Source organism: Dreissena polymorpha, unplaced genomic scaffold, assembly GCF_020536995.1.
Source record: "Dreissena polymorpha isolate Duluth1 unplaced genomic scaffold, UMN_Dpol_1.0 chrUn002, whole genome shotgun sequence".
NCBI lineage: Eukaryota > Metazoa > Mollusca > Bivalvia > Myida > Dreissenidae > Dreissena > Dreissena polymorpha.
Window position 1 is genome coordinate 1,258,273 of NW_026273316.1, and position 11,370 is coordinate 1,269,642.

Consider the following 11,370-nt stretch of genomic DNA (forward strand, 5'->3'; position numbering starts at 1 on the left):
ATTCTGTTTCCTTTTGAAATGCACCAGGTAATTATGCTGCTTATTGTTACTTTATAATTACACATGTTCTCATTCAATGATTCCATTAGTCAGTTTGAACGGTGTTTGGTTTTATTTTAAAGCAAATTCAATTATTATCATGTTTAAAAAATATCCGAAGAACTTGAAAAATACATCAACCTATTAAAATAACAGATTATTATCTTATTATTACAATGACAATCACCTGTGAATTTCTGAATTGTCGGCATGTGGCTTAAGAACAAAAGGCCACTGGGTGTGTTAATTGCCCAATCTACCAAGTGACAATGTCTGCTTCTTTAATTTACTCCCGATGTTTTGATAAGCATGTGTCAACCGTGAAAAGTATTGTACATTCGTAAACAGATTATAAGTAGCAAAGTAGGTCAGGTAGCAAAACAAGCTTACAGAATAAGCGAAAGTACTACAATTATTAATAATAAGTTGAAAAAAACGTCTTCTAATACGCAAGAATAATTGATTAAAGCACATGGAAATCTAACTGTAATAAGGATCAATTTGTTTTTAACCAAATGCGTACAATATCCCTTTACAGACTCTGTTATTTTTTTATTGAAAAATTACTTCGTCCATATTTCATGAATTATAAATACATTTTCGGAAAACGCTTCTAAAATTAAATACGCTTCTAGATTGGTCATTATTTTAAAACATTACGAAGTGTCTATGCGCGAACATCCCAGAACATGATCTACGCATGCTCACTTTGAATAACCCCATCTCAATTGGGCGTCAATTGCATCATTACTTTAAATAGCAACATACTTGGATGTTTACACGACATTTTAGAAAATGTTGGCCGCATGTGTTCATGCAATTCTTTAACACGTATAACGTCATTTTAGGCATTGAATTAGCGAATTTAATCGTGCCTCTTATAAAGGCGTATAAATCAGGTTATTGATATGATAGTAGTTTCAATTTTTCAGTTTGTTTACAATTTTACGCTCAAATATTTAATCGACCGGTCGGGCTATTCTATAAGCATTAAGGATCGACCGACCGGCCCAATAATCGACTCGGGCTTATCACTGCACTGATGTTTTCATTAACCCATTTATGCCCAGTGGACTCTCCCATCCTTGTAAATTGGATCAATTTATTTCCAAAATTAGGCATGTCTAGTATATTTATTTCTATATTTAGAATATTACTTACTACAATTCCTTTAAGCAAACAGCGTAGACCCAGATGAGACGCCACATGATGCGGCGTCTCATCTGGGTCTACGCTGTTTGCAATGTCCTTTTTTCAGGACGCCAGGCATAAATGGGTTAAGAGGGCCAATACTACGAAGACGCATGCTTCATGCCCATGTTTTGCTTTACAAATATCAAATAATAATTACCTAATAAGTATCTTAATAAAAATGTAACTGTCGTCAATAGTCGTTGTTTTTCAATTTAGTAAACATCGATCTACAAAGTGCGTTAATGATGTAATAATCTAATCCGTTTTGACCTTGTTATTCGATAATTACTTTCTAAGTATTTTTACTTGCCATATCTTCCCGCCATTTTGATTGTTGTTGTACGTGGGACGATACGGACAACGTTCCACACGGACCTGACGAAACGGTCCACATTTATGTCAGTATCGAAAACATATCATACGGATCATCATTGAATAATGTAAATTTAATGTTCATTCAATATTGTGTTAATATATATTTTTTAATCAATTTCCTGTAAAAATACAGCATATTTTTATGTTAATACATAGTTTAACCGCACAAATATGGATTACTCCGTGTTTGTAAGTTTCTGAATTGTTTGTATAATCGTATTATACGCCATTATGCTAAATAACTAAAGGCAATTCTTAGGCTTTTCGGACAAACGCTGGAGGCCGTTAACTTCCCGTGTATTTTGACAGACAACAAGACAAGACAACTCACCTGGAAACATAAGACAGAGAAAGTCGAAGGTAGAGCCAAAGCTGTGGTTAGCGCTCATGTTGAGAGATAATCGGCACAACGTGGTGGGGCGGGGTGCAGAGTCAGCAAGGTGCAGAACGATGCGACCGGAACAATCACTGGTGCCATGGGATCAAGCCATATTCAAGAGCTGAAAACCATCACTGGCCTTGAAAGACACAAGAGAAACAAACCTCCTTTCTAAGGCAGCAAGGTCCAAAAGGACTGTCAAATAATCATTCGAAAGACAGACTATTCCAACCAACTAAGAAAGAACGAAGAGAGAAAGCTGCATCAACCGGGCAAGGGTTTGAAAAGGACATTCCAAGATATCATGGATCATGTCCAAAAAAAATAATTTGTAAACAAAAAACAGGCTAGAGAAAGGCAGAAAGATTCCAGATACACAGCAGTATTCCTGGCATTGACAAGAAAGACTCGCATAGCGATGCTGAATATTAAGTTTGTTCTGTTGTACTTTGCATATGAGCGCTGTTATACAAAAATTGTCCAATTTCATATACTGCGAGCGTAGCTCAAGACCACCCTGGACATTCGTACAGTCTTGTCAAGAGCAACCCACTTACTAAAGACACACAATGTTCGTTATCTCAGAGCGAGATGATGCAGAGGAGTGTAAATAAATTAATGACCTAACATACACAAATAGAGAAATCTATATGAATATCTAAGAGAACCAAATTAAAGAAGTTAACGTTATCGTGAGAGCACTATTATGCTGGGGGACACTACTGTGCTATGTTTAAAAGTCAATCTAGCAGCTGTGCTCTCCCTTTAATTCTTAAAAAGAAGCGAACTGACCATTCTCATAAAATGATTCCAAAAACAGAAAACACTCATTACTAAGAATATTGCGATTATAAAGCGGGACACTGTTTATCTAATCTATAAATGTTCAGCAGATAACCTGTCGTGTTTTTATCATACCTGCATGCCCCCATTCTCGCTCAAATACTAAATTATAATCGAGTTTTCACTGAAAAGCATTTTTAACAGGAATGCATATGTTTATGACATTTGCCAAACAGATTATGTTTTGCAATTTTGCTGCTTTTTATTAAAATGTATATCAGCTTGCTATGAATTGGTTGTTTATTGTGTTGCATCTTGTCTTGCATACTGATTGTTAATATGATAATGATCAATCATATTAAGTTTGAACGTTGCATACTGTATGGTATATTTTCAGTTGGTACCTATTGGTAGACAGTAAGTGAGACGTTCATAATTGTATCATGTAAATTATAAATACCATAAAATATGAAAAGGTAGAACATACTTCACAATCACACACACCATATGGTAATGAGGTATGTTCACATTGTCTTTTCAATAGCCTTGGCAGCGACATACCTGGATTTTTGTCATTTTGTTATTTTGCCATGTTATGTTGCCAGCTTTCCTATGTTATTTTGTTCTCTGTTGCTCTAGTTTATAGTTCATAGATAGCTTAGCAAAGTCTAGAACGATTAGTTCATGCTTATAATAGCTTTATTAGTCTGCAATGCTTTAAATGCTTTACATGTGCTTGATTATATGTGCTAAATACTAGTCTTAATCATATGCGCTTAGTCATACTTGTACTAGCCTATGTCTATTTTGAATGTCCGGTTTTAACAATGTGCTATCCTTGCTTAAAGTGCATAAATTTAATTATATGTATACTCTGTCTTGTGAGTTACCTGCTGCTTAGTTCCTTACAAATCTAATTTGAGGGGATAGTCGATCTTTTACTAGATTTTTTACTTGTCGCACTGTTGTGTCCATATTCGTCCTTCAGTGTTTTTATTCTCTTTCTTTTATGGCGGTTTTAAGACATTTTTAGTCAAGATCAGCAGCTACATAACAAGTTTTTACTCTGTAATACCTGTATAGTGTTTGTAGGTCAGGTTTTATATGTTTAATGTATCTATATCCTACCTAGTACCTTACTCAGATGTACTACAATAGCATTATACTAACATATAGAAAAGTGAATGTGATAATACATGCATTATTTAGTTTGTTTGTCTTAACATTATCTAAACATTGATCTTAACATGCTTTATGTGTATGAATTTACATGTACCCGTAAGTCGGTTTAAAAAGCTCATTAGAGCTTATGTTACCTGTTTGTGTGTCCGACTTTGTAAATAAAATTTACTTGACTTGTCTTCACATATTAATTCAGACCTTGATGATTTTATTGCCATTTTATCACATCACATTTATAAAAGCTACACAATATCCAAAGTTACTAAACAGGTTTGCCTTGAAATCTTGACAGCTTACAATCTCGTTTGGCTTATCTGCAGACTTTCACGGAGAGATGATTTTGTAATAAATTCTTAACTTCTAGCTATGTTTGTAAAATAAATGATATGGCAACTTGAGCAAATAGTACAAATTTAAAATCATATATATCCAGAATTTATAGAAAAGTAATGGCATAGTTGAAACACAATTGTTAAGGCACAATATTATCTTTTGATGATTCCATCTTTTATTTGTTAAAATACAAGTAAACAAGCATTTTTTTCGTCATATTGTTATTCTTGTTTTCCCAAAACAATATATCAACACCAAATGCAAATTCAAAATGCAAGCTAAAAAACTAAACAATTATATATTAATTAGAAATGTTATTGCCTTATACTTATGCTATTTTTAACAATTTCATATAAAATAAATTTACATGTATGTATGTGTATTCTTTAGAGCATTTAAGATATTTAATGAATTTTGATTGAATTAAAAATACACAACTTGATATAACATTGAACATATTAAATAACAAATAATGGTCTCTGTTAATATATTTGTATTACTAGTCAAGTATAACCAACTTTATTTTATATGTTAAGTGACTTTTATGTACGGAATTTATTGTATACTCGTACGTCTTCCATAGGAATGTGCCCCATCGTTTTGTAGGCCAGGAATAAAATAACATCAAGACTTTCTGAGCAATTATATATTTATTCGTGCTGAACCTTATATATTTAAAATGTTAAGCATTCACCTGTCGTGTTTTCATCATACCTGCATTCCCCCATTCTCGCTCAAATACTAAATTATAATGCAGTTATCACTGAAACGCATTTTTAACAGGAATGCATATGTGTATGAAATTTGCCATGTAAATCATGAGCACTTTCACTTTATATATAAAAATATGGTGTTTTGCAGTTGTGTTGCTTTTTATTAAACTTATTTCAGCTTGCTATAAATTTGTCGTTTATTGTGTTGCATCTTCATGCTTTCCAGCAGCACCTTTGAAAAATCTAGGAGAAAACTAGGAACATTATTTACCAAAAAAAAACTAGGAAAAAACTAGGAAAATGTAGGAAAATTGAAACAAAAACTAGGAGTTACAACTAAGAAATTTATTACCTTTTCGACTTTTCCCTACCTGATTACCAAAGTAACTGTACACATTTCATACAACAGGACGGTTAAGCTGACTAATGGCTATATTCAAGAACGTCACTCAACCTCAACCTTGACTCGACCTTAACTAAGAAAAACATACAGATTTATACAAGTCTTATTGTAAGTTTATGAACTTGGTTCAAAAAGAGGTGAAAAGAGCTTAATCTGAATATATCACTAATCAAATTGAATAGAATAAAAACGACTCAAAATCGCTATGGAAACATTTAAAAGATCTAGGCTATAGCTCCAAATCTCAGTCTTCTGCAAAAGTTGTTTTAAACATAGATGATAAAATCTGTTTTGATGACAAAAAGATTACAAATTATTTTAATGACTTCTTTACCAATGTAGCATCAATGCCTACATTTGGACTCAAATCGTACATCAAATCATTTCTGTCTTCAGTTGTCAAAACACCTATATACTGTTTGATTCCAATAATGTCGCTTTAATGGAATTACCATTTTTATTCATTTGCTTCTTAATAGTAAATCACCTAAACTTGTTTTATTAGTAGCACAGCCCCATTAATATTTTTATTTAGTACTTCCCCTTGAATTTGTTCACGTCATTATGTCATTATGGATTTTTGTGACGTCATACGACCGACTTTCCCAGTTGTAATCTACATGCATAGGTCATTGGGTTTATAACGTTCCATTTTATTTATATTTTCTCTCTGATAGGCGTTTCTTGTTTGATTTAATTATTTTTTTTTTTTTTTAGCAGTCACATAAACAACCAAGCTATGTAATATGGAATTTTTACACCCATTATTGCTGCTTCTTCCTGTATTTGCGCGATGATTATCTGAGATATTAACTCCATGATATTATATTCTCAAATCTTTTATATAAAGAAGGAATGTAGTTGACAATTGTTAATAGTTTTATTTGATCGTTCGTCAAAAAGTTGTAACTCTGTTACTCTTGTATCTTCAATGCAATTGAGTAATTAAATAGTAATTAAATTGAATGCGTTTTAATTCCCTTTTATTATTGTTTAATTTGAGTTACAATGCTATGACGTTAAATTTTATTTACACTTAAATGTATTATGAATATTGCTGGGCCAAGTGTGAGGTTGAGCGCTCTATAAGCAGGTTTAAACCCCCAATGCTTTGCATTGACCGTTCCAAGGCGGTGACCCCAGCTTTATTCATATTTTGTGTCTATGTTGGTTTGTATTGTGCTGTATTGTGCTGTTTTGTACTGTTTGGGCAATCGGTCACTGGCCTTAAATAAAGGACCAACTAATTGTTTTTAATGAAAATTCAATACTGCTCCAGCAGCTGGAGTTTCACTTCTTTATATTGTTAGCAAACTACCGGCATTCCCAAATATATTTAAAACCTCATCTAGTATCTTTTATTTTGTACTATAGTAACAAAGTTCCATCAGAGAAAAAATTCTATATTAAAACAGTCAGTGAAGAGTATGTTTATAAAGAACTATGTTCATTAAACCCTATGAAAAGTACTGGGTTAGACAACATTCCAGAACGGTTTATTAAGGATGGGGCAAATTTTTCTAAAAATACCTATTACCTTTATTATAAATAAATCAATAGTTGATAAAGAAGTTCCAACAGAGCTAAAAGCTGCTAGAGTAAAACCTCTTTTTAAGAAAAATATCCAAACTGATGTAGGTAACTATAGACCTGTCAGTATTTTATGTATTGTTAGTAAGGTACTAGAAAGGTGTGTATATAACCAACTTGAATCTTTTTTAGCGAAAAATAATATAATTTATCAGTTTCAATCAGGTTTTAGAACAAATTTCTCAACTGAATCATGTTTGGTACATTTAACAGATTTCGTCAAATCACAAACTGCTAAATGGTTATACACAGGCATGATCATGCTCGATTTACAAAAAGCATTCGACACAGTAGATCACACTATACTGTGTGAAAAACTTAAGACCATGTGGGTTCAATCTGTAAAATGGTTTCACTCATACTTAACGGGGAGAAAGCAAACAATGCATGTAAATGATACTTTTTCAGACTCGGAAACAGTACCATGTGGTGTCCCTCAGGGTAGTATTTTAGGACCTCTTCTTTGTCTATGCTATGTAAATGATATGGAAATAAGTATAAGCAAAGATTGCAAACTACTGTTATATGCTGATGATAGCGCCATAATTTTCTCACATCAAGATCCAAATGTCATAAGTAAAAAAATAGGATGTGAATTAGCAAACTGCAATAACTGGCTAGTTGACAACAAGTTGTCTCTTCATATAGGTAAAACAGAATGTATACTTTTGGGAAATAAGCGGAAAATTAAAAAGATAAAAAATTTCTCAGTAATATGTAATAATCAAACTATAAAGTCTCAAAAATCGGTGAAATATTTAGGTCATGTTCTAGATAACACCCTGTCAGGTAATAAATGTGCAAAAGACATCATCAGTAAGGTCAACTCGAGACTTAAGTTCATGTATAGACACAACAGTGTACTGGATTTTAACACTAGGAAAACCCTCTGTAATTCACTAATTCAATGCTTATTTGACTACGCTTGTTCCGCCTGGTATAATAACTTGGGCAAAACTCTTAAGTCTAAATTACAAATTACACAAAACAAGGTTGTGCGATTCATTTTAAATGTTCCACCAAGAACCACACTGACCTGCTCAGATTTTCACAAACTAGGAATATTAAAACTTAATGATAGAGTGAAACAACTGAGTCTAAATCATGTACATAATTTTTTTTATGACAAATGTCCAGTGTATATGAAAGAAAACTTTATTAAGAAATCTGATGTTCATAGCTACTGCACACGAAACAGCAAATGTAATTTCTTTGTTCCTGTCATAAAATCAGCGACAGCTTCAACTTTTTATTATAATGGTGTGTTAACCTGGAATGCTCTTCCAGAATCTATTCAATGTATAAATAGTCACTTCAAATTAAAAAAAGAAGTCAAAAAACATTTTCTTAACAAGTACCTTTAGGGATTGAGCATAGCAGACGGTGTTGTTTATTTTAAGTATCTAGATATCCCATGTCTTTGTTAAGTAACGAGTTTATATAATCATGTGCTCGCTCAAATTGTTGAACGCATATATACATTTTGTAAATTTTAGATATGCTAACTAAAGTACAAAATAATTCAATAACCATTTAACATAGTATGACTATAGCTAGTTGCTATATAGTTTATGTGCTGTATGAAGCAGTAATGTAAAGGACCCCTTTAGAAATAGGTCGAAAGACTTTCAAGGGCTTTCCTGGCAGTACATGTCCTTATATCAGACTAAAATAAACTATAAGTAAACAGTCTAATGTAAATGTACCTATAATTGTATACCATATGAAGTCAATTTAATCTGTGATATTTTTGTGTTCAATGTATTTGATTGTCTTAAGCTGAATTTGGTTTAAACTTCTTTGTGAAAATTGTAAATTTTATTAAGGTATGTAAATGTATCTCAAATGTTTACCTCATTGAGTCAATTTTAATTCTGTGATGCTAAATATATGTGTTTGTTCTAATCTAACTATCTATCCATCCATCCATCCATCCATCCATCCATCCATCCATCCATCCATCCATCCATCCATCCATCCATCCATCCATCCATCCATCCATCCATCCATCCATCCATCCATCCATCTATCTATCTAACTAACTAAAGAAGGCTCGAGGGCGCCTTTGGTTACTTTGAGTCAAGGAAGAGACTGGTATTGACAGTGTTTACTTAGTCGAGGAGAGCTGGAGGAGTCGACAGAGTGTGAATGTGTGTGAATATGTATTGTTGGGCACCTATTGTATACAATCGGTTCAATAGCAAAACGTCAAAATAATTGGTTTATTACAATATAAATGTGTAATTTACATATTCATATGTGTGAAAAAATGTGCATTTTTTATAACCCGAGCAACCCTATCTTTTTGTTGCGACCCTTAAATTTGTTTTGCTATTTCGAATCAAATTTGTAGCAGAAGATTGTTTGGGGGCATTTTCTTATGTCCAACTTTACATACTTTGAAAGGATGTTGCATAGACATCATGATTATTTCTGTCTATGGATATTGTTGGTGCATTATGAAGTAGCTTGTTTTTAAGTAAAAAGGTTCCATGAAAAACAAACGCTTATCTATACCTACCCTTATTTTTTTTTGGCGAATTTAGTGGAAACAATCACCTTTTTATCATATACTAGATATATATTACAATCAAATATTGCTATATGAACACAATTTCATTAATGGTTTTGTTCAATATGGTATGTGACGAGTGTTAATGCTATGTTATAATAACACTGCTTGTTTTGTGACTGCTCGCGCTGACAAAAAAACTTTGTATATTTCAGTGATTCTATATGTATTTTTTTATTCTGTACATATACAACTTGATAAAAAAAATCAAAAGGCAAATGCGTACGAATATAACAAGGGAATGGGTAGCATATTCGAAGCGCGACTTTATCAGAAACATTATTACTAGTAGTATCATCATTATTTGTTTTGTAGATTCAAAGTCTTTAGTGTGTTGCCTCAGTATGTAGGCACAATATCTGCACGGTCTGTAATACAATTAAACTATGGTATGCTATTAATACTTGCAATCTTAAATATAAGCATTCTATCTTCTATGTGGCAAATAATAAATTTTCTAAACACTTACGAAACCACATCAAAAACTAAAAAGCCATAGATGCGAACTTACATCACACCATAAGCATATACAAAATATCCTTTTCAAATGTAAATATGTGATGTGATGTGATTTAACTATCAGACTAACAAATGTATATTTATTACAGGTTAGAGGTTATGTGCAGCTGTTGGCTATATAACATTGATTAAGGTAGCGCACCTCTAATGACTCCTGCGATTTATTTAATGATCATTGCCGATCTTAAATGATTGGTTATTTCCGAGAGATGCATTATATTTTTTTCAAACTTCGAATTTTGAAATGTGTTTACCTAATTTATTTAGAATACATTATTTTCGCTATAAATATTGACTTTGATCCAATTATCATCTGAAAAATACGATTTCGCGATTTCTTCAAAGATCGTCGAGCCTTTTTACCTGTTTACTTATGGATATCTAATTTAAGGCTGCGCTGATGTGAAGTTGTCGTGGCCGAGTGGTTAAGGCGACGGACTAAAATTCATTTGTGATCTTCCTGCGCAGGTTCGAATCCTGCCGACATCGCATACTTTTTGCGACGCGTTTTATTTCTTTTCTAACGTAATTTGGTTTACTATAGCATATAAGCTATGTTTATTGTCAAATATGTTGAAAATTGTAAGAACATCCTTCAATTTTTTAAAATTAAAACAACGTTATGACTAAATTGATTAATTTACTGCTGAAAATACGAATGATGCATGTTGCATTTTTATTTTTATTTCAAAAAGTAAACGGTCCTAATAACCGATCATTAAAGATCGGCAATGATCGTAAAATAAATCGCGGGAAATCATTAGGGGTGCGCTACCTTAACTGTGAACGTTGTCGAATACATGGCCATTGTTGTAAATATGCATCATTATACTATCATAAGTAAATGAAGGCTATATAACATTAAATGCAATTAATTTTAAACGACACTAATTGATAGGCAACAATCCTCGCATTAAAATATTATCATTCGAAACACTAATTAAAAATCTCACCTGAAAAAATGTCACAAAAAGCGATTTTTAGTACTGACATAAAAGGGTTTCCTCAAATTAAATGTTGTTTACTATCTTATACTTAATGCGCACAAGATTAAAGTGGTATATAAACTCTAAAAAAGAGCCATCACCAAAATGCTCCAGAGTAAATATTATATCCATTAATACAAGATTTTGTGGTTCCAAATCCACGATAAAGTGTATTTTTCAGATTACCCACACGTTGAAATAACAAAAACTAACAAAATTAACATAAAGTTGTACGAGCTGCTGTTTCGGTATTCATAAAAAAAACACTTTGAGTGAGGCTCAAAGAACAACTTCGCTACCTC

The 11,370-nt window shown here is 32.5% G+C and overlaps 1 non-coding gene across 1 annotated transcript; it reads left to right on the forward strand.

Moving 5' to 3' along the window:
* Positions 1-10,489: 10,489 nt before the first annotated feature.
* On the forward strand, positions 10,490-10,571 carry Trnaf-aaa (transfer RNA phenylalanine (anticodon AAA)). Its single transcript has one exon. It is a non-coding gene; the product is annotated as a tRNA-Phe (tRNA).
* Positions 10,572-11,370: the final 799 nt, after the last annotated feature.